The sequence below is a fragment of the Panthera uncia genome, chromosome A2 (assembly GCF_023721935.1).
Source record: "Panthera uncia isolate 11264 chromosome A2, Puncia_PCG_1.0, whole genome shotgun sequence".
NCBI lineage: Eukaryota > Metazoa > Chordata > Mammalia > Carnivora > Felidae > Panthera > Panthera uncia.
Genome location: NC_064816.1, coordinates 8,529,364 through 8,554,848, shown reverse-complemented (window position 1 = coordinate 8,554,848; position 25,485 = coordinate 8,529,364). Strand labels below are relative to the sequence as shown.

Here is a 25,485-nt window from a genome sequence, read left to right as displayed (position 1 = left end):
CCCACCCCACTCCACCCCCCCCCACCCCGTGCAAAACAAAACAAAAACAAAAACCAGGAGGGGGAAGGCGGCAGCTGAAGAAAAAGGCTTTCGGCTTTGGCAGCGGCACAGGGATGTAAACTTCTGCCGCCTCCCTCCGCCTCTGAGCCTGATCACAGGCAAAGGGGGAGCTCGCAGATTCCCGGGGAAGAGGACGAGTTCGGACCGGCTGCAGACCGTCGCTGGCAGACGCGTGCAAAAGAGAGAGAGGGAGTAAGGGAGGGAGGGAGGAAAGAAGAGAAAGAGGGAGAGAGCGAGGGAGGACGTGGATGGGATGGTGCTGTGTGTGTAAGTGTGTGTGAGTGGTGTGTGTGTGTGTGTGTGTGTGTGCGTGCGCGTGTGTGTGTGCTGGTTGGATTTTGGATATATATATATATATTTTTTTTTTTTTTTGCTTTTCTCTCTCAAACTCCCTCTCTCTCCCTTTCATGCTCAATCCCCATGCATTTGCCTGTGCCAAAGCCAGTAAAAAGGGGGGGGAAGGAAGAGAGAGAGAGAGAGAGAGAGGGAGAGAGAGAGAGGGAGAGAGAAGGATCCACCTATTTGGCAATGAGACATCCTCGAGCAGCCAATGGCTGTGTCCAAGGGGAGGAGGGAACCAGGCGAGCCGGGAGGGTGGGGAGAGCCCCCGGCAGTTGGAGACCAAAAACAATTTGCCCAATCGACAAGTTCACGTCTAATGAACAAGCAAAGTCCAGCAGTTATGAATTTTTCATTCCAGGCTCCCACTCGGGTCCATTTGGCAGCAGCCAGCCAGCAAATTCGGAGTGGGGGGGGGGGTAGGGCTGGGGGGACTAGGATTGAGGAAGACACGGATTTTTTTTTTCTTTTTTTAAGCCAGAAAAAGAAATAAATAAAGGCCTGGCTCGGGCGGGCGCCCCAGAAGGCCTTGGGGAGAGCAGCTGCGCCTTCTCTGTGTTTTGGTTTCAGTCTCTTTCTCTCAGGCCCTCACACTCTCTTTCTGGTTCTATTTCTTTTTTTATTTATGGAGCGCACAGGGGCGAGTGGAAGTTTTCCTCCCCGGCCAGACCCGCGAGCCTGCGGTGCTATGAATAGAAAGAGAAGAAGAAAGAGAGCTCGGAAAGTGTCCGTGCCAGCCGCACTTCCAGGGCAGGGACCTGGCGCCCAGGGTGCGGCCACCCCTTCCTCCCCGGGGCCTGGCTGCCGCCGGCAGGAGCACTCCCAGACGAGGTGCACCCCCACCCCCAGGCCCCCAGCGCGCTCGACCGCCTCCCTCAGCCCACACCCAGCCACGCACGCTCCATTAGCGGTGACGAGGGATGCCAACGCAATGCAGCTCGGCTCGGGGGAAACCGCAACAGTTTATTAAAATAGCCTCCTGTCACAGCACTCCGCTGACAAGCACTACATGCAGCCACAAACACAACAGCCAATCCCAGGGAGAAGTGACAAAGGCAGGAAGATGGACACTGCTTCCGAACAGAACAGTCGCCGAGTCTTACGATGGTGCCTCCCCCCAACCCCCAGGAGCTTCATTCTTTGCCGTCTCTAGCTCTGCCCCGTCCGTCCGTCCACTTGATCCGTGTTTGGGGTTTCTTGGCTGGAGCAGGGACGGCACTCCCCTAGCCCCCAGTTCAGTTCAGGCTAAGGGGCCCGAACCGTACCGTACGGAGCAAGGTGCAGGAGCAAACAGAAAGAAACCGATGTGAGAGGGGAAAAGCTAAGAGAGGAAACAACAGAGAGGAAAGGGCTCTAGCAGGAAAAGCAGGGCAACTTTGGGGAAACCGAATCACAGAGAAGAGCCCTCCCCGCCCCTCCCCCCCCCCCCCACCCCCCCACCCCCCCGCCCTTCCAAGCCAGGCAGGACCAGGCAGGAAGGTGGGCACGAGAGAGGGAGGCCAGGAGAGCCATCTCCACAGGCCTGTCTCTACTAGGGGCTACTGAGCGGCCTGCCGTAGGCCTTGGAGAAGCTGTAAGGAGGAAACAGTTATGAGAGGACGAGCAGAGGGGTACACAAACAGACATGGAGAGACTGATCCCGCTCAGAACTGTCCCTACAGCTCCCCTCTCCCCAGGCGAGGCTCAGCCCTCAGCTGGCAGCAGAAAAAAGGTCACTGCTCACTCGTGCCCCTTTCTTCCCCATCTGAAACCCTGTGCTCAATGGCCTTTATGCTGGCAGAAAGGTTCCCGGAAGAGCGCCTGGGGTGTGCCAAAACCAAACATACAGCCCTGGGCTGGCGCTGAACCCTGACAATGAGAAAGGTGCTGGCCAGCACCTGGGACCCCAGTCCAGGTCCCCGAACGGCCTGAAGTGAGCCCACAGCTGACCCCAAGAGAAACAGAGGTGAACAAGCAGGAGGCAGGTGTCGTTGCGGACAGGCCTCTTAGCGTAGGGTTCAATAATTAACATCACGTTAATAACCAGCTTCAGTCCAATTAGCCAAAGATGTTAACTGAGTGACATAAGATACCAAACGCTGCCTTTCCACCTGGAGAGAAGCAATCTTTCTAAAGTCAAGATGGGATGGTAAAAATTACAAGTGAATTTATATTTGGCATACGGGTCTTTTCCTGGTATTTTGATTTATACTGAATATTGGACACCGCACAGAATATGACCAACAGGAGCCTCCTGGAGAATTCTGGCATATCCCGTCTCAGAGACCGCAGGGTTGAGTGGAAGAGATGTGCCGAACACGGCTTGATTCCGAATCCGAATCCGCTGGTACAGCTGGGTGGGTGAGGGGGAGATGGCAGGTGGAAGGATCCACGTGGAAGTTAAGGACATAGGACAAGATCCATGATTCACTCCTGGATGGATGGAGGGGTCAAAGGTCGATGGCATGGCAGAGAGACTGGACATAGCAGAGGCCCAGGAGGGCCAGTGGAGCATCTCAGTAGAGCCTCAGGGATCCACACAGGGCCCACTGCGCCCCCTCAATGATCCCTTAACAGAAGCAACAGGCCCTTCCCAGGGGAGTAACACGGAAGGAGAACAATCGCCAATTGTCCTTCTCCTGCCAGTTGCTGTAACCTTGAAGGTGGGCAGAGTGGATCCCGAGGGTGTGCTCTCCCCTCACCCTGTTCCCACAGGGGCCGCTGTCTGCGGTGTGAGGGAGAGTTTACTGGAAGGGGCCAGGGTATTCCTAACTCTTGGAGAGGGAGGGGAGAAGGTCTCTCTCTCTCTCTCCCTCTCTCTCTCTCTCTCTCTCTCTCTCTCTCTCTCTCTCTCTCTCCTGTGGGCACACACAGAGAAGAATCACTCGGGTTCCATTAGAACCACTTGGTGTGCCCCTACCCCTGCAGCCTCCTCCTCCTGCCTGCCACTGGTGGTGGCTCCAGGCCCTGGCCACGCCCCTCAGGAGCCCCAGACAAAAGGGGACTGTCCCCCTTTTGTTACGAGAGTGGAGGCTCTGTTGGAAGATTACCTGTCCCAGACTCAGCCTCCTTCCCTTCTCCCCTCCCGCCAGGGCTGAGAGCTCAGAGACTGTGCACCCTGCACACGGACAAGAGCCAAGACAAAAAACCCTCAGACAATTCAAGGCTTCTCAGGGCTGAGTCACCCACAAGTACAAGGGTTAAGGGGATGGAGGGAGCAAGGGGACGGGCAGGCCTCTGAGCCACAGAGGGGAGGGGGGAAGAGAATGACAGAAAAAAACAGGGAGGGGGAGAGGAAGCCAGCGGTGCTGGGAAGAGAAGTGAGCAAAAAAAGAAAACTAAAGACAAGAGGGAGGCATAAAGGAAAAGCAGGCAATTGGGGGGGAAAGGTATTTTCTTCACGTAAAAGAAAAATTGAGAAGCCAGAGATAAGACTTTTAAAAATCAACATAAGGGATTTTTCTGCCTTTGCAAGAGGAGGGCCTCTCTTATTCTGGTCAAGTATATAGAATTTGATTTTTTTAAAGCAACAGTTTTCACTGGAACATTTCTGAAATACCCAAGCCAGTTTCAGCCATCACTAGGAAAAATGTGCCTCCAAAAGAAAAAGACTGATTAGACCACAGAAAAAGAGGAAAAGAAAGAGGGAGAAAGAGAGAGAGAGAGAGAGAGAGAGAGAGAGAAGAAAGCCAAACCTGGAGAGAGAAAGCCAAGCTGGGCCCAAAACTGCAAAGAGAGAAAGAAAGACAAAGATGGAGGGAGAGAGGACAGGGCTGAAAAGAAAAAAGAAGAAAGAAAAAAAGAAAAAAGAAAAGAAAAAACAGGAGCAAGGACAAAAGACAAGGGCTCTGGGTCAGGGGCCAAAAAGAAAATCCAGCTAAGGAAAATGACCGCTTCCATCGTAAGAAAGTAAAATGTGTGCTTTTCCAGAACGCCACCAAATAAATGAAGCCTTGTGTATTATTTAAGGGAAAATAGGAAAATTCATATAGAACTTCACGCAGCCTTCAAAAGTCTTCAAGGAAACAAAATAATTTTCCTAGCCCAAGACAGGTTTCAAAAGCGGCCTATACCTGCCAATAATGAAACACTGAGAAGGGTAAGAAGTTAGATCTTTAAGGGCAGGGCTGCTGTTTGAACGTTTCTTTATCGTTAAAAATAATCCTATTTGTCCACATCCTGCTTGCTTTAAGACCCAAATTTATTCTCTCAGACCCTGGACACATGCTAACTATGTGTGTGTGTGTATACACACACACACACACACACACACACACACACACACACACATACTCACTCCATGCTAATTTCGATAACTATACACAGTGAGCGCAAATAACTGACAAAATCCAAGGCCTACATAGGAATAACCAGATATTTCAGTATCCATTTTACTACTATATTATCTGCAGCCTGGGTGAAAAAGGAAGCAGGAAATTTTAAAAAGCCACGAATAGAGCCCTGATTAATCTGCCCAATTCCTGGGATTTTCTAATTCATCCTTGGGCCGAAGCCAAAGAGGCCAACTTCGTATCCCCAACATCTCCCAGCCTGCCCCACAGAAGGAGGGACACAAGAAGGTGCAGGAGAAGGCAGTGTCCCGACTCTGGGGCAGCGATGGAAAAACAAAAAAAACAAAAAACCAAAACAAAACTGTAGGAAGCAGAGGGAAGGGGCCAGGCTGCTTATCCTGGAGGTAGGTGGGGCCTCCCCTCTCCGGGGGGTGGGGGAAGGCGGGAAGGGGCTCTGCAGCCAGAGTAAAATCATCCAAGAATCTGGAAATGCCAAGCATGGAAACCAGAAAATGCACATTGCGAGGAGGCTCAGAGAATTTGGACAAAGCGGGTTTTTGGCTGACTTGGGCCTGTTTTCCTCTGCTCAGGAAAGGCAGGCCCACACGGTTTTTCTAGCGTCCTCACGCTTGCTGAATGGAATCGCCCCACACCCCCATGCTGGGTCTAGGACAGGGCCTGCATCAGAACCAGGCCACTCATTCCTCTCCTATAAAACCGCCTCCCTTTCCCTTCTTTTTCTCCTCCTGTCTACAAACCGGGAACGGTGGCCTGGGACCGGGCCAACAGGCAGCTTCGGTCTGGCTCCCAACGCTACCCTGTTCCAGGCACATCTCCCCTCACCCTCCTGGCACCAAATAAAATAGGGTAGGAAGAGAGGTATTGGGGAGACCGTCTATTCTCTCTAGTGCCTCTGTAAATTCACTTTCATCCTCTGCAGAGAATAGAAAAACAAAAACTCTAGGCTTTAATTCACTATTTAGCTTCAAACTTCCTTGTGTCACTGAACAGAAGTAAAAGCCAGGGAGGCCAGAGCCCAGACCTCCGCCCCGAGCACACAGGGCAGATGACAGACAGGCACCGGCCTCGAGGGGCAAGAGCGGTGCAGAGCCTGAGTCTCACCCATTGAGTACCACTGGAAAGGGTCACCCCATGTGGCCAAGGCGCGCCCCCCCCCAGGAAGGAAGAACCCCCACAAGCCAGCTTCATAACTTTCTCTGAGAACTGAAAAACTGCCGAAAGGCAAGGGGAAGAAGAGAAACCAGCACGTCAAGATGAGGTCCCTGCGGGGCCACTGTAAAAATACCCAGAGGCCAAGAGAGAAGGCCGGAGCAAAAGGCAAAATGTTGAAAATTCGCCGGAGGCCAACTGTAACTCCCGATCCCAGAAAAGGCTTGCGGAGCGGATCCTCCCGAGGGGATGTCCCCCTCCCTCCCCAAACCAGTCATCCCCGCACCTCCAAGACCCCTCTTGCAGCCTCCCCAGGCCCTCTTCAAGAGCTCCGTCGGCATCCCTTGTGACACCCCTTTGCTTTACCTGGTCTGCTCTCCCTGCCACAGGACAGAAGGGCCAAGGGCAAGAGGAGAGTTTCTCCAAACCCCCGGTGCCCTCGGCCGGTCTGCACTCCTCACACCCTTGGCCCACAGAGAGAGCCTATTTCTTGCAGTTGCTGCGGCAACAGGCAGTGCCCAGAGCCGGGGGCAGAGAGCAGGGTGGCCAGGATAGGAACGGCCTGGGATTTTGCACTGCTTGAGGGCTCAGGGTAGCTAGGCCGGCCCTGTCTGGGCAAGCGGCTTTCCCAAAATGTACAATTTTAGGAGTTGGAAGGAAGACATTTTTTCAATCCCTCAAAATGTATTGCTCCCCCCCCCCCCCCCCCATTTTTTTTTTTTGGGGATTATTGCCAAAAAAACCCGAGAATCCTCCTTCCCCCTGGGTTTTGGGCCCCCCAGGGGCTGGCCCGGGGCGGGGGGGGGGGTGCCAGGAGCTCAGGACCTGACCACCCCTCGGCCACAATCCATCCCTCTCCAGCTCCCTTTCTTTCTCCCCCTCTCTCCCCCTCTGTGTCCTCCAGCTCCAACACAAACTGTTTGCACGGGAAGTCTCCCTCTATGACCCGATTCAGCACACACAAGAGAAAACTGTGGGCGACAGACCCAACGTCCTAACGAACTTGAGTTAATTAATGCTAAGGAAGAAAAGAGGCGCCCTCGCTCTGTTGAATCACGGTTCACTAGCCCTTTCAGTTTGCTGTGGGTGGAGGAAAAAAAAAAGAGGCTTTTTGGTTCAAATATTTTTGGGGGGCGAAGGGAAAACAAAAACACCGCAGAAGGGCCGTGGAGGGTGAAGCCGGTAGTACCTGCCCAGAGGAGCAGAGGCGAAGGCAACCCAGAAAGTCCTCCCTGGAAGCTTCTGGCCTAAACAGTCCCGAGAAGGCCGAGAAGGGGAAAGAAAAGGGAAGGGATGATCAATTGATTGCCAGCCTGCTCAAATAAACTGCTCAAAAAATTATACTGTCAGACTAGAAGATACATGTGTATGTATTTAAAGCCCAAGCCCAAAAACAACTCGATTTGAACAGAGCCGTGAGGATGTTTTAGCAGAGCAGAAAACCGAAATATGGATGGCACGCGTACAAAAATTTAAGTGTACAGAAAAAAGGAGAGGTGGTAATCGGGGGGGGGGGGCAGGGAGAACAGCTGCAATTTTGCTTTCCAGATGTTGACAGCAAAATGTAATTGGCAAGTAACTTCTTCCTTAACCACTTTTCATCCTTGGGTCCTGAGATGTGAAAATCCTACGGCGAAACCTGAGTCTGCAGGCAGTTTCCTGGCGCTCGGCACACACGTGGATGGGTCTGGAAGCCTCGTGGGCCACACGCCTGTGAGCTTTTTTATCAGCCCACTAATTTTTACAAGCCCTCCCACCGCTCCTTAGCGGGAGACCTGAGCAAAGCAGGCTGGAGGACGTTCTTATTTAAATCATCATTTATTACAATAATAATAACTATTATTATTATTATTATTTTGTGAGGTGATGCCTTTTCTTTTGAGGCTGGGTCTTCCTTGCTTTCTTAAAACTAAACTTTTTAATTGAAGTGTGCGGAAAGAGCAGCAGGTCGCACGCTTGTAAGGCTGGTGCGCGATACACGTTCACGAAGTGAACTCACCTGTGTGACACCACCCGGATTAAGAAATCGAACATATTCGGCACGGCGGAACAGGCCTTTAGCGTTTAAGCTATGAAGTTCTCATAGTGTATGTGCCTTAGAAGGAGCTCCTGCCCCACCAGCCGTGTCAAATGTGAGCACCTCTGCACACACGTGTGTTAACAGAGCGGTCTGTACTCCTAGGACCACAAAAAAATGCGTGGTGAAAAGAAGCCCCTCGAATCCTCACTGCTCCAAAGGGGTTTCGCCTCTCTGTCCCTCTTTCTCTCTCTGTGCCTGCCCAGCTCTGATCCCATCAACAGGGCAACCAACTGTGCAGCGGGGTTAGCAGACCAGCAGGGCATGTGTATGGTGGACAAACAGGGCCCACCGAGCTGAAAACCAAACAGCCATGGTGACCAAGGGGGGAGTAAGAGACCCTCCGTTCACCCTGCCTGCAGGCGGGCAGAGACTGGGGGGGAGGCTCGGGTGTGTGTGGGTAAGGGGGGGGGGGGGGGGGGTAGCTCCGTGGAGTCAGAGATTCCTGAGGGATAAATGAGCACCTATCCAGGCAGGCTGCCCTCATTCCCGTCCCCAAGAGTCTAGCAGGGAGAGGAGTGAGGGGGTCCTGGGGCAGAGCTGGCTCGGGAAGGGAGGCCCAAACCTCCTACATCTGCCTCCCCCTTCCCTGGCTCCAGCCCCAGCTGGCTCCCCCCCTCACTTTCACTCGCACTAAATTTACTTTATAATTTTAAAATTAAATTTTAAAAAAAGCAGGAAAGAGAAAGCACTGAAGGCAAAGTACCTCCCACAATATCTCTCCGAGGGGTGGGGGGGTTTTGCTTATGTAAAAAGACAAATGCAAGGGATCGCTGAAAAGTCTAAGCACCAAATAACAAGGAAAATCAAAAGAGAAACACATTTAATGAAAAACACCTGAAGCAAATAAAGAACTCCTTTGCAACGCGAAGGCACTGCCTGTGGTGCCTGTGGGCACAAGTCTCTACCCCCGTTTCTTGTCCACTTTTCCCTTTCCTTTCTCACAGGGAGCTGTGACTTCCCCAAGCACTACGGAAACCCCTCTTCCTTTTGAGCCCATCCACCCCACAACTAAGGGGAAGACCAAGGGCAGCCACTTAGCACCCCACCAGCCTGAAGCAGACCTCTGCAGCCCTAGTGAAGAGCCCTTCCCTCTATTCCCACATCTCCCCAGGCCGTGCCCACCACTGGCCCTGTACCCTGTTCCCCTGCCTCAAACCTAGGCCCCGTGGGCGGTAGCACTGTCCTGGGGCTGGACGCCAGGCCCAGCCCAAGTGGGCAGCTCGCTCCCCTACCACGGCTCCTCCGGGCTGCCAAGGCAGGCTCAAGGACCGAATTTTCACTTCCTATTGCATATGGGGCCGAGAAGAAAGAACTGTTCAGCTTAATTTAAAATATGACAAGGGATCTGAGCTCTCTAATCCTGCGATCTTTAGAAATACTTGATTCTTTTGCGGGGGGGGGGGGGCGCTGGTGGTGGTGGAGCGCAGGGTAGGCATCAAGACTCTGCCTCTGAGACCCCACACCCCCCACCCGGTTTGACTTTCCCACCAGCCCGCCGCCTGGGAAACGCGCCCTCGGCTGGCACAGGGGTACCAGAGCCGGGCTCCTTTCTTCCTTTCTTTCTTTTTTAAATCGCTCTAGCGCAAACCAGGCAGTGGGTCAGGGCCCAGAGGCGGGGGAGGGAAGAGGAGAGGGTTGTCTCTGAAAGAGGGGAAAAAAGGAAAGCGAGGCTCCCAACTCCGGGAGAAGAACGGCCTGCCGCAAGTTTCCCGGCTGGTGCCAGTTTGGGGATTTGCGAATCAGACCGGAGCGGAGGGAAAGGCAGGCGAGAAAAAAAAAGAAAAAAAAAAAAAAAGCCCGCATTAAAACTAACCAGCTCTGCCTAAAAGCACGCTTTTCACCCTTAAATAAGACAATGACGAGGGGAGAGAAGAGACGAGTTATTTCTCACTCTTTAATTATTCCAATGCTTAGCATTATTTAAAAAAAAAAAACCACACACATTAGCCAATGATACATTCTAACCCTCAACAAAGCTGGTATTTTTCTCTGATTACAGACTTTGCCGCGGCAAACCCGGGCTCCGACGACAGAGGCAGCGCAGAAGCGCGCTCCTAAATGAGACACAATTTTATTAAAATCATAATAATTCCTTGCATTTCTATAGCGCCTTTTCAGCAGCGGAGATCCCAGGTGCCCCCATGCCCGGTTCTACAAGGGAACTGGCGACCAAAAAGCTCAGTCGTGAGGCAGGCGAGGCTCGCCAGCTCCAGAGTGCCACCGGCATGTATCTTTCTTTCTTTTTTTAACAGCCCGTTTCCATCAGCCCCGGTCTCACGCTTAAAAAAAAAAAAAAAAAAAAAAGTAATAAAACTCCTTTAAATTAAAAAAATATATTTAAAAAAAAAGGGGGGGAGAGAGAAAATGACCTGAGATATAAAGTGGAGGGGGGGGGGGGGGGGGAGAGCCAAGTGTGGTCTGGGAGCCTGGGGCCCTAGGGTGCTGCTGGGATGGGCCGCCTCTGGGTTCAGGGTCAGCCGCTGCCCGGGTCACCTCCCCAGGCGCAGCTGGAGTAGGCTGAGTCATCTGCACATGGAAAAGTTAAAGGACCTAACACCACCAAAGCGCATTTAAGTAATTTGGGCGATAAGAAGTCGGGTTAATGACTGGTTTCCGCGGGCCGGCTGGGAGGCCCCCGGGGGCAATTTCTCCGAATGCCAGGGTGCTGCTCGGAGCTCCGGAGGAGCGGCTGGGTGGCTTTATCCGGACACCAGTCTCCTCCAACAGGTTAAGTCGGGCCCACTCGGCGCACACGTTCTTTTCCCACTTTTCCATCCTTTTCCCCCCAGGGCCTGCCCAGGTAGTGCTGCAAAATGGCTGGCAACGGTGGGGGGAAGGGGGCTTAGCACCCCCAATTCAAGAAGTCAGCCAAGAGAGAGAAGGCAGTGTGGCTCAGAGGGGATCTGGAGGAAATTTTTTTAAAGGTTCTTGGAGACTGCGCAACTCCCGCGGCCTGAAGGCAGAGGAGAGGGGAAGGGAAAGCACATTTTCTGCCACTTAGTCACATTTCTTCCCCGTGCTTGCTGGAGGCCAAACGCCCCCAAACCCAGCCAACCCTCGAAACAAACAAAAATCTCCCCTGGTAAATTTCTCCTCCCTCGTTCCCCCCTCCCCCCCCCCAAAAAAAAGCGGCCTGGGGAGAAGCCGGGAGGCTCTTCGGAGGCCTGGGGTCCGGAGACAGCGCTGCGCGCACAATGCGGCGCAGAGAAGGGACCCTCTCCAAATTGAGGACCCAAAGTTGCCGTCGGATTCTGGGGGCATTTAGCCCCCAAGGTCCTCCGCGCAACCAAAGAATAACAGGAATTATCAACATCGCATTCATTCCAAAGCCCTCGCGCGCATTATCCCCTGTCGCGTATCCGGACGGGCACGAAAGAGGGAAACTTAGGCAAAGGCGGCCCACAGCCCCACCCGGGGCGTCTGGGGACCCAACCAGCTTACAGGCCAAAACGCCGCCATTTGAGCCCCTTCTGGCGGCGGCCTTTGCCGCTGCAAATGGCAAGGGCCTCCGAACGCGAACCCGGCCGGCCCTCGACGCGGGGCCACTTTTGGGTTGTCGCCACGAGGGGTTAGGCCGCGCCCGGGCGGGAGGGAGCCCGGGCGGCTTGGTGCTGCTGGGGCGGGGAGGGAGCAAGGACACCGAAGGTTCCGGACCTCAGGGCCGCATAGTTCAAAGCCTCGCCTTGTGCCTCCGCTCCTTCACACCTGTTCCCGGTTTCCCCTCACCTGCCCTCTGGGGCAGTGGTCCTCACTCCTCTCTCAACGCCCGGCGCGGCTCCGCCCAAGCGACCCAACCGTCGTGTGCACAGGCGCCTGTTGCACGACGGCTTCCCGCCTTTTCACCTCCGCGCACGCGCACACCAACCAAGTCCCGCTCAGGGCCAACGGCCCTCTTGGTGTCCTAGGGCCGGGGCCATTCGTCCCGTCGAGGGGTATGTTGTCCTTTCCCACCCCGTGGTGTGTGGCGCAAGTGACCGTGACTGTCAGCACCCGTGTTCTGCCGGGTGGAAAGAACACTGCCCTCCTCTTGCCCGAGCCGGTGAGGGGGGTGCTCCCCATGACCTCCACCCACCTGTGCCCCACCCCCCTACCCCTTGGGGCGTGAGCTAATTGCAGCGGGTCCGGAATGCCACGCAGAAAAAGAACACCTTGGAGGCGACAATGAAAGGAGCTCGTAGGTGGCGGGCACCTGGCAAGGGGCATAGGCTGGGGCTAGTACGTGGCACGGGTGGCACATTTCTGCCGGGGTTTGCAAAGGCACACGATTGTGATGCATGGCGCACTGGTGGGGAGGAGGGATATCTTCGGGGCGACGTGGGAGACGGCCTGGTTGGGGCATCAAAGCGCCACAGTGGGGCAGTGGGGCCATCTACGGAGTCCTGAGGCAACCCCACCACCACCTCTACTCAGCAGTGTGCTTCTATTTTAAGATTATCTCCCACTCCTCCAAAATCCACCCACCCTCGCTCCTGAGGCCCGTGGTGCGCACCAGGGAAACTCCCTCGGCCCCAGGCACACCTGAGGGGAAGGCCAGGAGGGCAGCGCAGGGTCTGAGTCGCCCAGCTGGACTCAGGGGGGCAAAGGGAAGTTTCGGCGGAGGAGGGGGCATTAAATGGCCTCTTTGTGGAGAGGAATTGTGGGCCGTCACTCAGGATTAATTTAAGCAGCAACAGCAAACACACACCAAAAAGCAACGTCTGGCCGCCAGCACCCACCCCCGCGATTGTGTTTCGGGTGGGGGGGGGGAGCGCGGCAGGATTCATTGGTGTGGCCCGGCCTTTAAGAACGTGGGGCGTCCACAGTGGGAAGGGGGAAGGCTGCTGCCGCCTGGCCCCACGTCCCTGCTTGGCGAAGTGGGTTTGCAGGTTTGGGATGAAGCCGAGTGGGGGGGGTGGCAAAATCCAAGTAGAAACGTGGAGCAGAAATGGGGGGGGGAGGTTCTATATAAATTATATTTAAAGGTACAAATTTCCAATATAAATATATCACGTGCAGGGGCGCCACTGGGTAGCAGTTCTGGGCGCTCACCTTCGCCCCAGGGACATTTGGGGAGGCGGGTGTTCTAAGAGAAATCCGGCTGGCGGCTGGCGGTGGGAATCAGGCCTCCGCTTCCCCGTCTCCTCCCCCAACAACCTGAATGCTGCTTTGGAGCCAGGTGCCCTGGGCGGCCTGGCAGGTGTGCGGCTCACGTGAAACACACGCGTGTGCAGCCTGGGGAGGTGAGTACCTGCGTGGGCCTGGAGCCGCGTGTGTGGGCACCAGCAGCTCCCCTAGGCTCACTGGCCCACCTTGGCCCGGCACACCCATGGGGGCACAGGGCAGTGCCTGTGCTCGCTCGGAGCCAGGTCCCGGCACAAGCAGGAGAATGCATGTGGGGTGTGTGTGTGTGTGTGTGTGTGTGTGTGTGTGTGTTGGGGGGACCCCATCTGATGTCGGGCAAGGGCATGTTTATGGCCATGTGTGCTCCTGGCAATCTCACTGGGGTGCCAGGCCTGCGTGTGCATATTAACTGGTGGTGCCTGGGATCCCCATGGGGGGAGTGCCAGGCAAGGGTGTGCTCGAGACCCATCTGAGCCTCTGTGCAGGACTGTGCTTAGGTGTGCACACGAGAGCCCGCCTGAGTGCCCTGCTGGGTGGTCAGACGTGGGTATGCGGGTGCCAGGGTGCACCGTCGGGATGCTGTGCAAGGGCGTGCACATGTGCTTTCAAGCCCCCTAGGAGTGGCCACGTGTGCTGGGGCCACCGTTGAGGCCAGCAGAGCCTGAGCAGGCCAGGGGGCAGGGCCAGCTGCCCGGCCAGCCTCGGCGGGAAGTCATTGGAGGCGTGTTGGTTTTGGCCAGGGCAGCCCTAATGGGGGAAGCCCCGGGGAGCGGCAGGGGTGGAACAAAGAAGGGGAAAGTGAGGGAAGGCGGGCGGCAGAGGGGGAGGAGGAATCGCCCTGGAATGCGGAGGGCCTTGGGGAGTCTCTGGGCCCTGGCTAGGGCTGAGGGACTTCACTGGTGCCTACAGCTGCCAGTTCCCCGCTCCCCCGCCCCCACCCCGTGGACAGAGACCCTGGCCCCAGTCAAAGGCTCCTACACACGGAATCCTGCCACCACGGGCCCACAAGGAGCCAAATAGCATTTGGGGTGGGGAGCATGGCTCACATTTCCTCAGCAGAGGGCAGACGGTTTGAGGCCCCTTCCCCTGTTTCTTGGCTGGACTGCTCAGAACCTCAGTTCTGCCCATCCAGGGAATGGGAAGGGAATTCGCACGGGGAGGGCCGGGAAGGTGAGTACTGGCTGAATAGGAGTGAGTTGAAAGGCAGGGTGACCTGTTTAAGCCTTGCTTGCCCCTGGGGGCCTGACTAATTCCTCCCCCACCCCCATTTCTAGCGCCATGACCTTGGCACTTGACCTTGTGGCCTCTGTTTCCTCATCTATAAAACAGGTTACTCATAGCCGCCTCAGGTTGAGAGGGTTACAGGAGGTCACGGGCATACACGCGCTCGCGCGCGCTCGCGCGCGCACACACACACACACACACACACACACTCCGCCTGCTGCCCAGGCATAATTGCTCTGGAGTTGGTAGCTGTTATTTTTATTGTGAGGAGTCTATGGCTGTGACAAGCTGTGACGCTTGGTGTGATGGCGGGAGGCTGGCTGTGCGTGCGACTGTGCCGCTGTGTGTGTGTGCGTGTGTGTGACAGGTTGTGTGTGAGACTGTGCGTGGACGACAGATTGTGCCGGTGTGCGGCAGTGCCTGTGACAGGCTGTCACTGCGCGACAGACTGCGGGTGGCGGGGTGTTGCGGGTACCGACTGTGAGTGGAGATGAGGCAGTGTGTAGGGCTGGGACTGGGGGACTCCCGAAAACCTACCTCAGTGAGGGTCTGGCTGACAGTGAGAGAGGGAGGCTCTCAGGGACCACAGAGAGTCAGTCCAGTGTCTTCTCGGGCCTTGGCTTTTCTGTTGTGTCCAGTGGACTCCACTTTGCTTGTGAGCCTCGGTAGGTGACGGGTCAGGGGGACCCTACGATAAAGCCTCCCCTTTACCCGCTGTGGTCAACTCGGGTGCCCACCGCTTCCCCCCCACCCCCAGCTTCTTGCTTGGGTTCAGAGGATCCCGGGAGGGCCATCGGGGATCTCAGGGTGCGCAGGACCCCCCGGTCAGGCTGGCTTCAGTGAGGGACACAGACCCCAAGCCTGTTTCCCACACTTTCCCTGAGCTCCAGCCCTGGGCAGGGCTGGTGGAGACCAAGAGAAGGAGGGATTTGGGGAAAGCTCAAGAAAAACCAGGGGAGAAATGGAGGGGAGAAATGGAGGGAGAAGGTGAGAAGACCAGACACTTCTTCCCTGGGACCTGGAGAACCCGGGGCTGCTTGAGGTTGGGGCCTCCAGTCGCGGTGGGCACGTATCAGGTTTTGGGGGGTGGTCGGGGCTGCCAAAAATGCCCGCTAACACTTAAAAACGCTGCTTGTACTCTAGGCTCGTATCAGACCCTGATTTTAGGGACTCGCTCCTTATATCAACCCTGCCGGAGGGACGAGAACACACACCACCCCGGCCCACCTCTTCCCTCTACAGCTGGGGAAACTGAGGCCGAGAGAGGGGAAGGGACTTGTCTGAGCACCAGCTCATGCCCAGGAGACCTGAGAATACAGGACTTCAGGTTTCGAGAAACCTCACCGGCTGGAAAACTCCCAGGCCCTGTGGGCTGGGGGCAGCACCCTGTGAACCCCGCCCCCCTCTCGGTGTGTCAGGACGTGTATGTTTTGTGTGCTATATGGGCTGTGGTCCACGGCTGTTGTGCGTGTCGTGTGCAAGACACCGCATGACGGATGCGTCCCTCGGTCGGTGCGGGCCTCTGTGCGTCTGTGTGTCCATTCAGGGCCAGCCCCTGCCACAGAGGGGGGAGAGACATCGAAGCACCCCCCCCCCGAAAGCGTGTCTTTGATACTTGTAGCCTCGGCAGCGAAAAACAAGTTTCCACAGGGCCGCCTTGGGCTGAGGCCAGGCCGTCCTCAAATAACATTTGAAGTTACTTAGCAAACTTTGTTTAGTGCCGAGAGAGGCAGAGAGGCCCGGGCAGCGAGCTTGGGGGGGGGGGTAGTAAACCGGTTCCTCCAAAGTCCCTTGCCCCTCTGGGGGCATGAGTGCCCAACATGGGGCTGAGTTCCCCTCCCCAAAGTTCCAGGAGGAGGAGCAGGAATCTTGAAGCCCTGGGGGGACCTGGGGGCGGGGGAGGAAGGATCTGGGCACCCCACAGATAAAGCCTTGCCTCTGCCAGTCCAGGCCCTCGACATTGGCAAGAAGGCCCACCCTGGTCTCCTGGTGGCCCAGAGGCTGACTCTGGGTCCCTGGGTCTGGTTAGAAATGGGTCTACGCTTTCTGTGCTGCCCCCTTTCTGCAGCCCAGCTCTGCCAGCCTTGAGGCAGGTTGTACGCGCTGGCTCGGAGCACGTGTCCCCCTCCAGACAGACAGACAGACAGACACACACACACACACACACACACACACACACACATATGCACCCAGAAAGCCCCTGGTGCCCACGCGCCTGGCCCTCCCAAACTCTCATTTCCAGGGTCCCAGCCCCAGGCAGCAGAGAAGGCCTGAGAGCCAGCGATGGCGGGTGTGGAAGTGAGGTTGGTGCCTAGGGGAGGGGGAGGGGGAGGAGATGCCAAAAATGGTGAGCCATTACAGGCAAGCAGGCGAGCAAGGGAGGAAGCGAGCAGGGATGATGGAAGCCAGCCGGGCATCCTCGCCGAGCTCTGGGCTGCAAAGGGGCGGCGAGAAAGGCAGCCCGGGGCCTTCTAGGCAGCAAGCATGGGGGCACAAGCCCCAGGTGGCACGGGACAGGCAGGGGGCCGGGAGGCGCCCAACGCTCCCCCACCCCCACCCCAAGCTTTGAAATGGAGACTGGCAGCAGCAGCCGCTGGGCTCTGCCCGGGCGTGGGGTGGGGGTGGCGGGCAGGCAGGGCGCCAAACCGAACACCACCAGGCTGGGCACGGTGGTTGCCGGCCGGCGGCGCTGACCCCACCGGCCCCGGCCCAGGACCCCTCACATCTAGAGCTTTGGGGATGGAGGAAGGCGGCGGCCCAGCGGGGATCAGAGGTCCAGCAGACAAAGCCGGGTCCCCTCGAGCCGTGGGCAGGTCCCCAAGACCCTACAGAGATGGCGCGGCCTGGCATGGCCAAGGTGACGGGCTGGGGTAAAAATAAACTGGGCCCGCCCCGGGGGAGCTAAATTGAGGGGCCCAGGTGGAAGTGCCACTCCGGGCCACCAGCTGCCCCCGCCCCACCCCCAGCTCGGAGCAGCAGGGTCGAGAACACCGGGTGCCCGTCGACGCCCAGTTTCTACGCAGGGGAAACCCCGGCCATCTTGTCTCCTGGTCTTGGGGGGGCAGCCTACGGTGTAGCCACAAGCACGGGGAACGGGTGATCTCAGGCCGCACCGACGACAGGCTGCGCGTTTGGGGCAGACGGCGGGGGCATCCGTGCTAAGCCACATATCTTTGACCTCCAGGCTGTCCCCCCTGAGAGGGAAAAGGGCCTGGGAGGCCACACTTGAGCTGTGGCAGAGCTGCGTGGGGTTGAAGGTCAGCACCGTGCCGCGAGGCCTCCCGGATCACCTCTGCTAAAACCACGGCTGCCCGGCGCTTCCGTGGGCCCTACCTGTGCTTTCCCTCTTAGCACCTGTCACTGTCTCAAGTACCGGGCACTCCCTTGTTTATCAGGTTCACTGTCTGCCCTCCCACTGGGGCCGGCGCCTCTGCTGATTTTGCTCCCTGCTGAGCCCCCAGGGTCTAGAACAGGGCCTGGCACCCAGAGGTACTTGGTAAATATTTGTTGAAGGAATGCATAGGCCCCCAGCTGCACCCCCAGCACTCAGGCTCCAGCAGGGTGCCCAGCGAGGTGTGGGTGAAGGCATCGTGCCCATTGTCAGGGTACCGAAGGCGAGCCTGGCCAGTGGTGGTGCAGGGGGGTGAGGCAACCAGCCGCTGTCACTCAGAGCCCCGAATGGAGGAAGATCTGAGGGTCAGAGTGGTAAGGAGGCTTCAAGGGCTGATAGCTGGGGCAAGCTTCCAATGGGAGTGTGGGGGTGTACCGGCCCACTCTGAAATTTTGGTAAAGGCCAGAGAATAAGCTGCCGAACGATTCTGTTCCATCAGTGGGACTTAGAGTGGCGGCCACCAGAGAAGAGGCGCAGGCTCTGCCACCTCCTAGCCCTTGACCCTGACGCTGGATAGGTCTCTCGGCTTCTCATCTATAAAATCAAGCGCTTATTTCGCATCAAGCACTATGTGAAAGCACGTTCTACAAGCCAACTCCTCTGATCCTTACCATAACCTGGGAGAGGAAACTAGAGGCCCAGAGAGGTTGAGCGACTCGTCCAAGGTCACACAGCTAGTGAAGAGCAGAACCGGGATTCAAACCCAGGAAACTGGCTCCGAGTCCCCACTCCCCTGATAATGACTAAATGTCCCAAATGCCTGCCTTATTAGCACCCACATGGGCACAGCTAACCCCTGCCACCCCTGCCTCACGTGGAAGGATTCCACGGGGACAAGCTGGGAAGACACTCAGCACAGGGCGCAACATAATAAGCACACACACGGCACACTTTAGCCAATCACTATGGCTTTTAGGACATGTCATTACAATCCTAGAAAATGCTCTCTCCCTGCACAATTCTGCCAGCCATCTTTCTGGTCTCTTTCTGCGGAGTCAGAAATGAAGAGTCCGTGGCCAGAGGAGTAACGAGACAGCCCCACGGAGGACAAGAGTTTCAGAAATTAGCCTCGCCTCCATCCTGGACTGTCTCGATGGCTTCCAGAAGCGGGACGGTCAGAGCAGGGCCGTGAGGCCGGAGGGCTGGGGGTGCCCCGGGGGCAGGGTAGGCATATGGCTCCCCAAGCTTCTTCCCCAGGCTGCGACAAACCGGCCCAAGGGATTCAGAGTCCCAAATTCCACCAGGAGAGGTCAGGGTGGTTGAATCTGCCGCTCAAAGACAGCCAGAGGGCAGGCAGGCAGAGGGGAGGTCCGAGGAGGCCAGGTGTCATCTCTCAGACACCATTTCCAAGCAGGGCCAGGTGTAAGCCAGGTGTGAATGTCTGTGTGGGCGTGACGCTCAGCCACATGGACCTGGCAATTCGGGACTGTGTACCGCCAGACCGTTTGTGCCCGGGCTTATGTATAGGGGGTGTTGCATCTGCGACAACCTCTGGGTCCTGATGAGCAAGACTGTGTGTGCGGCTGCTGGCAGCAGCCTCCTGTGCGTGTGTGTGTGCGTGTGTGTCGTGGGTGTGAGTTGTGTCCACGTGTGTGTTACTGCGTGCGTCTGACAATACGAGGGCTGGGTGTCTCCATTTCGGCGCTGGTGACATCGGGGGCCGGATCGGTGCTTGTGGTGGGGGCGTCCTGGGCGCTGCCGGGTGTTGGGCGGCATCCCTGGCCTCCCCCCACCGGCAGCGGACGCCCCTCCGAGTGCGATGACCAAATGTATTCCCAGACGTTGCCAAGTGTGTGCGTGTGCGTCACGGCATGTCTGAGGGTGTGTTGCTGTGTGCAACACACTGTGTGCACGTGCACGCTGAGCGCATGTGCTCCTGTGTGTCTGGGGGGTGGGGTGGGTGCGGGGATCAGGGCTCTCGCGTGCGTTTCTGGGTGCCTGGCACGTGCACGTGCCTCTCGCCGAGTGTCTGTGGGTCCGTGAGACGCTCCACACCCCTGTGTGTTTGCCAACAAGCAGCGCGTGTGTCTGCGCCGTGTGCCGCGTGGCGCGTCTCCGTGTGACCGTGCGCGGCCGCGGGTCTGCGCCCAAGCGCACGTCCCTGCGTGCGACGCCCACGCCAACGTGTTCGGGTGTGGTGGGCGTCTCTAGGCGTTGGCGTGCTGAAGGCAAGTCCCTTTGTGTGGGGACGCCGGTGTCTGTGCGCTCCCGATTCAGGGAAGGTGTGCTGTGCCTGTGTGTGACGGCGTGATCCTTTGTGCCCGCGTGTGCCGGTGACGGGGTGCGACTTTGTGTGAGATGGGCCCAGGATAAGCCGCCCGAGACGATTTTACGGGAGCCAATATTTCGATGGGATCTCCCGGATGATCTGCGCCCCCCCCCCCCCAGGTCCCGACTGCCCCCGGGGCTGAAAGCCACCTCCTCAGGTCAAGGGGGTAGGGTGGGCCTCTGAGCTGCCCCTTCCTCCGGCTGGGCTCCCGCAGATTCAGGTGGGGACAGACCCCCGCCCTTGCCCGATCGGTGCCAGGAAGACCGGCACCGAGCTTTCGGCCAAGGGGGCAGGGTCCTCAGCAGCGGTGGTGGCACGGCCCCCTGCCGGCTGCTGGCCACCACCCCCCAGCTTCCCCTCAGGGTGGGGCCCCAGTAGGGGGAAAGCTCCCCAGAGCAACCCTGGCTTCCGATTGGCTACGGATCGCCGCAGTGCCCGCCACCCGCCTCCCCCTCCCCGGCTGGCGCAGCCACATCGGTAGTGGTGGCAAACGCAGCTCAGAGTTCTGGGCACAGCTGCGCCTCACAGAGGCCTGCCAGCCCCACCAGAAGCCAGACACCCCAGCTCCATGCCCCCGACCCCTCCCCACCTGCCCGCCCGGCCAGCCAGGCAGCACGGTCACCCTGGCGGCCGCCCCCCTCAGGCTGCCAGGCCCTGTCCACCCAGCCCCCTCACCCATCAGGCCTGTGCCCCCTTGGCCCAGCCCACTTGGGGGGCCCAGGCCCCTACACACGGCCACTCCCGCTCTCAGAGGGGCTCCTCAGGAGGGGGGAGGCAGCGAGGAGGGGGGGGGGCAGGGAAGGGGGGAGCTAGCCCTTCTTTTAGTGAACGCGCCCAGAGCTGGAGCCAAAAATCGAGGAGGAGAGATATTCAGACAGAGCCAAGACGCGTTTGGCAGGAGGAGAGAGAGAGGGAGAGAGGGAGCGGGAGGAGGGGAGGAGAGAGGGAGGAAAGACAGAGAGAGAGAGAGAGAGAGAGAGAGAAGGGGGGGCCCTCAGTTTCCAAATCTGAGCTCTCAGAGCCTCTGAGGGACAGCGGGAGGCACAGGAGGTGTGGGACTCAGGGCAGGCTTGACTGTGGGGGCAGTGGGGGCGGAGGGCTCAGCCCACAGAGACAGCCGGACACCCCAGCTGGCCAGGCCAGGACGGACACAGGCAGAAGCCAAGATCAATGCGCACCCGGCAGACAGAGGGAGGCCTGTGGGCGGCCCAAACACACACCCGCACCTCGCCACACAACGGGCTTCTGTCCATGCCGGGCCAGGGGCACGGGCGGGGCCCACAGCAGGGCCACCACGGCTGCCCGACCTCATGGGAAGCCGTGGAGAGGCCAGCCCGCTCCCAGCCGCTAGCCTGGCCGCCATAGTGGGCATTTCGCACGCTGCCAAAAAGCCAAGGGAGGCCAGGGAGAGGGGCCCTTGTGGTGAGATGCACATTGGTGGTCAGAGGGACGAGCCCAGCACGCAAAATGCCACGGGGGAGGTGACACCTGGAGACGCAGGCACGGACACGGTTGCTGACACAGGTCGACACGCAGAGTAAGGCGCACGGATACGACCTTTGCCACACATCCAGAGGATACACTGGGTTGCACAGGGACATGCCATGCCACCGCAGCACCGCGACACAAAGACGACATCAGACACCCAACGGGCACACACCCTCAACCTCACTGCTGCCAGAATACACAGAGATAGAACTTCGGATGACCCCCGGAGACACAGGCAGGCAGCACCCAACGATGGACACCTGGAGACTCGGGGACACTTGCAAAGGGACCCGTGCAGACATTCGCGGCCACATGGCCGTCTGCAGCAAAATGGTGGCTCTGAAGCCCAACACGCCAGTGACCACATGTGGATCAGGGAGAACCCAGTTGGCCATTCACAGCCCTCCCCCTGGCTCCTGCGCCTCCATATCTGGGGCTTTGTGGACGGGAAAATGAACACACACCCTTCTTTCCCCCACCCCAGCTTGGGGGGACGGGAGCCCCGTCCTCAGCACTTTGTTGGAGGAAAACGCAGGTGTCTGTGCCTCCTCTACCTCTCTTGGCCCAGCTGGAGGAAAGTGAGGGACCCCAAATCTGTGCTTCGAGAGCAGAAAAACAAGGACCAAGCCGACGGAAAAGACCAGGCTCCCAGCAGGTTGAACATGGAAGGCAGCAGTCAGACATTCACTACCAGGGGAATTTCACCAGCAGGCACAGCTGTGTGCCCACCCCCTGCACACACCCGCAATGACTGCCTGACCCTGCCAAGTGCCCACATAAGACCCCCCCCCCCACATGCATCCTATCCCCGTGGTGGGCCCAGGTGACACCATTCGGGTGCAAACGCAGAAACGGCTCTGGAGCCACGCAGACATCCCTAAGCCATCATCGGGACCCACCCCCAACCCCAGGCTCTTCGCCCCACTCACATTTGGACACTCATGTACACACACATTCCTGCACACTCCAGAACAAGACTTCAGAGCCCAGCCCCAAAGTGAGCCTGGTTGAGGTCAAGGTCAAGATCAGGGAAAGGGTCAAGGCAGCCAGTGGTCCCCAAAAAGGTATCTGGTCCCCACAGGGCAGTCAGCGCGTGGCTTGTCTCTCCCCTGCCACCCCCTGCCCACGCCCCATCATCTCTGCTGCCCTCTGCCTGGCTGATAGGACCCCACCCAAGGGAAAGGAGCTGGGCCATGAGCCGGCTTCCCTTCTCCCAAACTCTTCTCTTGCTTCCTCCTCCAGGCAGTCCACTTGGACTCCTATGGTTGGGAGGCACTCACTCCACTCTGCCTTCCACCCGCCTCAAGCGGTTTTCCCTCAGTCAGGAAGGCCTACGGGTGATTTAACGATGATAACCAAAATGACAACAAGTCATTCCATTTCTTGTACGTACCAGGCACTGTGCTAAGCCGAACCACAGCCTGAGAGATACCCATTTTGCAGACCAGGAAGATCGTGTGGTTCAAGTCACAGGATTAGAAGATGCAGAGGCAGAGCTCAAACCCTGTGCTGTCTTATAAAAAAAAAAAAAAAGAGCCCAATTCTTGATCTCTGCACCCACAGCCTCCATCTGGGAGCCCTTGAGGCCACACAAGACATTCCTGGCTCGGCCAGGACCCCTGGCTCCAGCAGCCGGCAAGAAGGGAGCATCCAGCCCCCCAGATTAACCCAGCATGCCCCTCGGCTCCAAGCTTGGCCTGGTCCAGCCTCAAAACATCTAACGGAGCCTAACGGAGCCCCCAGCACGGCCCGCCCCATGCCGGCTCCGGCCTGCGCACACCTCCTGTCCCAGAAGTGGGCATGAAGCAGGCAGGGCCGGGGACAGGAAGAAAATGTGCCATACAAGGGGGGCGCTGCACTGTGCCAGGGGAGCAACGGCATCATGGGGACAGCAGGGCGGCCACAGTGACCCAAGGAGACAGCTGAGGCAGGGGCTTCAGGGACACCCCAGCCATTCCCCCTTCCCTGGAAGGAGCGTGTGCGTAGCTGCACAGAAACAGGGGTCCGTGAACATTCTACTGCCCACGTGGCTGTGTGGCAGGAAATGTCAGCAAGCATGCAGGTCTATATATGCACCAAGGTGAGCCAACAGCATTGCGTCTTCCATAAAGGTGTGTGTCTGTCCATCCCTCGGTCCTTGAGTCTATCTGTCCTCGAGTCTATATGAGCGAGAGCGGGGTGCGGGGGGGGGGGGACACACACTTAAGTCAGCCTCTCGCGGACTGTCTCTTGGATATGTCTTCATGAGCCTACATCGATGTACATGTCCCATCACAAGGCGGGGTGTGTGTGTGTGTGTGTGTGTGTGTGTGCGCGCGCGCACGCGCGCGCTGTGGGTGGGAGCGAACACAGGTCCACCATTTCCTGTGTCTGTAAGTGTGTCAATGTCCATGTGTCTGTCTGGATGATCAGCACGAGCAGGTCATTTATGTCCGCATTTTCGGGGCGACGGTGACGTATGTGTATGTCCACGTTCTGGAGCGTGTCTATTTGCCGGGGAAGGGGGTCCCATCCGTCCATCCCCTCCTGTCTGCCGAGGACTCAGGCCTACGGCTGCAGTGGGCTCATGCAGCGCCAGCAAGCGCCCCGCCCAGCCGCCCTGGATTTCGATGCTTTTTCCAGAAGGAGATTTCCCTCCCCCCCCACCGCCCTTCCCCCTCGCCCACAGTGCCTTTCCCCGCCAGGGCCCCGCTGCTCCAAGCTCGTTCCTGCTCAATCATTTATTGACTTTAAAATCGAAGCCAATTCTGGGTTGAAAAAAAGAAAAGGGGGAGAGGGAGAGAGAGAGAGAGAGAGAGGCCACAGAGACAGAGAGAGTCCGAGACTCATGGGGAGGGGAGAAGCAGAGATGGGGCCAGAACCAAAGTCAGAGACAGAGACAAGGAGAGACAGGGACAGTCAAAGATCTAGAAGGACAGAGGCAGAGAGAGAGAGACAGAAAAGGGGCAGAGCAAGCCAGATATAGAGACAGAGACAGAGAAAAAGGCAGAGACTGGCAGGGCAAATTATGGAAGCAGAAAGATTTGTAAAAACAGAGACTCTGGATCCAAGAGATGTGACTGTCGGGAGGGGCAGACCAGACCCTGCTGACCAGCTGACAGCAGCCGCCGGCATAGAGCTGAGGGATGCAGCCCAGAGACACCATGCCCGCTCTCCTCCCCATCCACCCTGGCACACTCAGGCCTGTGACAGAGCTGAGCCCTTGCTCCCTTCTGGGGTATCATAGAGTCAAGCCCTGGCCATGGCCCACGGCCATGGTGTGCCCCAGCCCTTTCCTAGTCTTATCACCAGGGGATCGGCTGGCATTTTCTTTCCCAGGGGCCCAAGCCCTAGCCAGGTCTCAGGGGGCAGGCCAGGGTGCCGGCGGTGTAGCCGGTGGGCGAGGAGACACTCGAGCATGGGGTCTTGATTCCACTAGGCCCCGAACACCAGCACGCAGTCCAGCCAAACACAGCCCCAAAGGCAGCCACAGCTCAGACCCCGCTGGGTGGACGGGGTTGTCATGCGGCCCGAGACAGGGCGACTGGCCAGTCAGAGGCACAGATGCAGGGGCCGGGGGTGGGGGGTGGGGTCCCTCATACTGACACAGTGGCCAGAGTGCCTGCCCACACCTGCATGCACACTGTGATACATACATGTGCGCGTGCACCTCACCAACACTCACGACACCCAGTTGCGAAACAGGAAAACCCGCTTTCTGGGGCACACACATGTCCATACCACGCAGGCCTGCCCACCGCCACCCAGAGGAGCCACAGGCAGACCCCAAGACTGACACACACATACACACTCGCATCTGTGGATACAGGAGTATGGTGTGGCCACGGCTGACACGCAGCCCCTGACATGCTCTCTTGCCCCCTCGCCGCACATCACCACCTGGTAGCAGCCATATTCACTTGGACTCCCACTCCCATCTGTGGGCACGCTTGGCAGAAGGCTGGCAAGGCTCAGGCTGGGCAGAGGAGACAATTAGGACCCCGGGCCCGGCCTAAAGATTCCCCTCACACACGCAGGCCTTGCTGGCAGGCAGGGCTAGGCAGCCCCCAGGTGTCCCCTCTTCCGAGTCTGTGTTGCCAGCAGCGGCCTGGCC

The 25,485-nt window shown here is 57.9% G+C and overlaps 1 protein-coding gene across 1 annotated transcript in view; it reads right to left on the bottom strand.

The window, feature by feature from the left end:
• NFIX (nuclear factor I X) overlaps positions 1–7,917 on the bottom strand; it is a 76,769-nt gene extending 68,852 nt beyond the window's left edge. Inside the window, exon 1 of the mRNA XM_049639957.1 lies at positions 7,840–7,917. The gene's annotated coding sequence lies outside the window, so the exon portion shown is untranslated. The remainder of the gene's footprint in view (positions 1–7,839) is intronic.
• Positions 7,918–25,485: the final 17,568 nt, after the last annotated feature.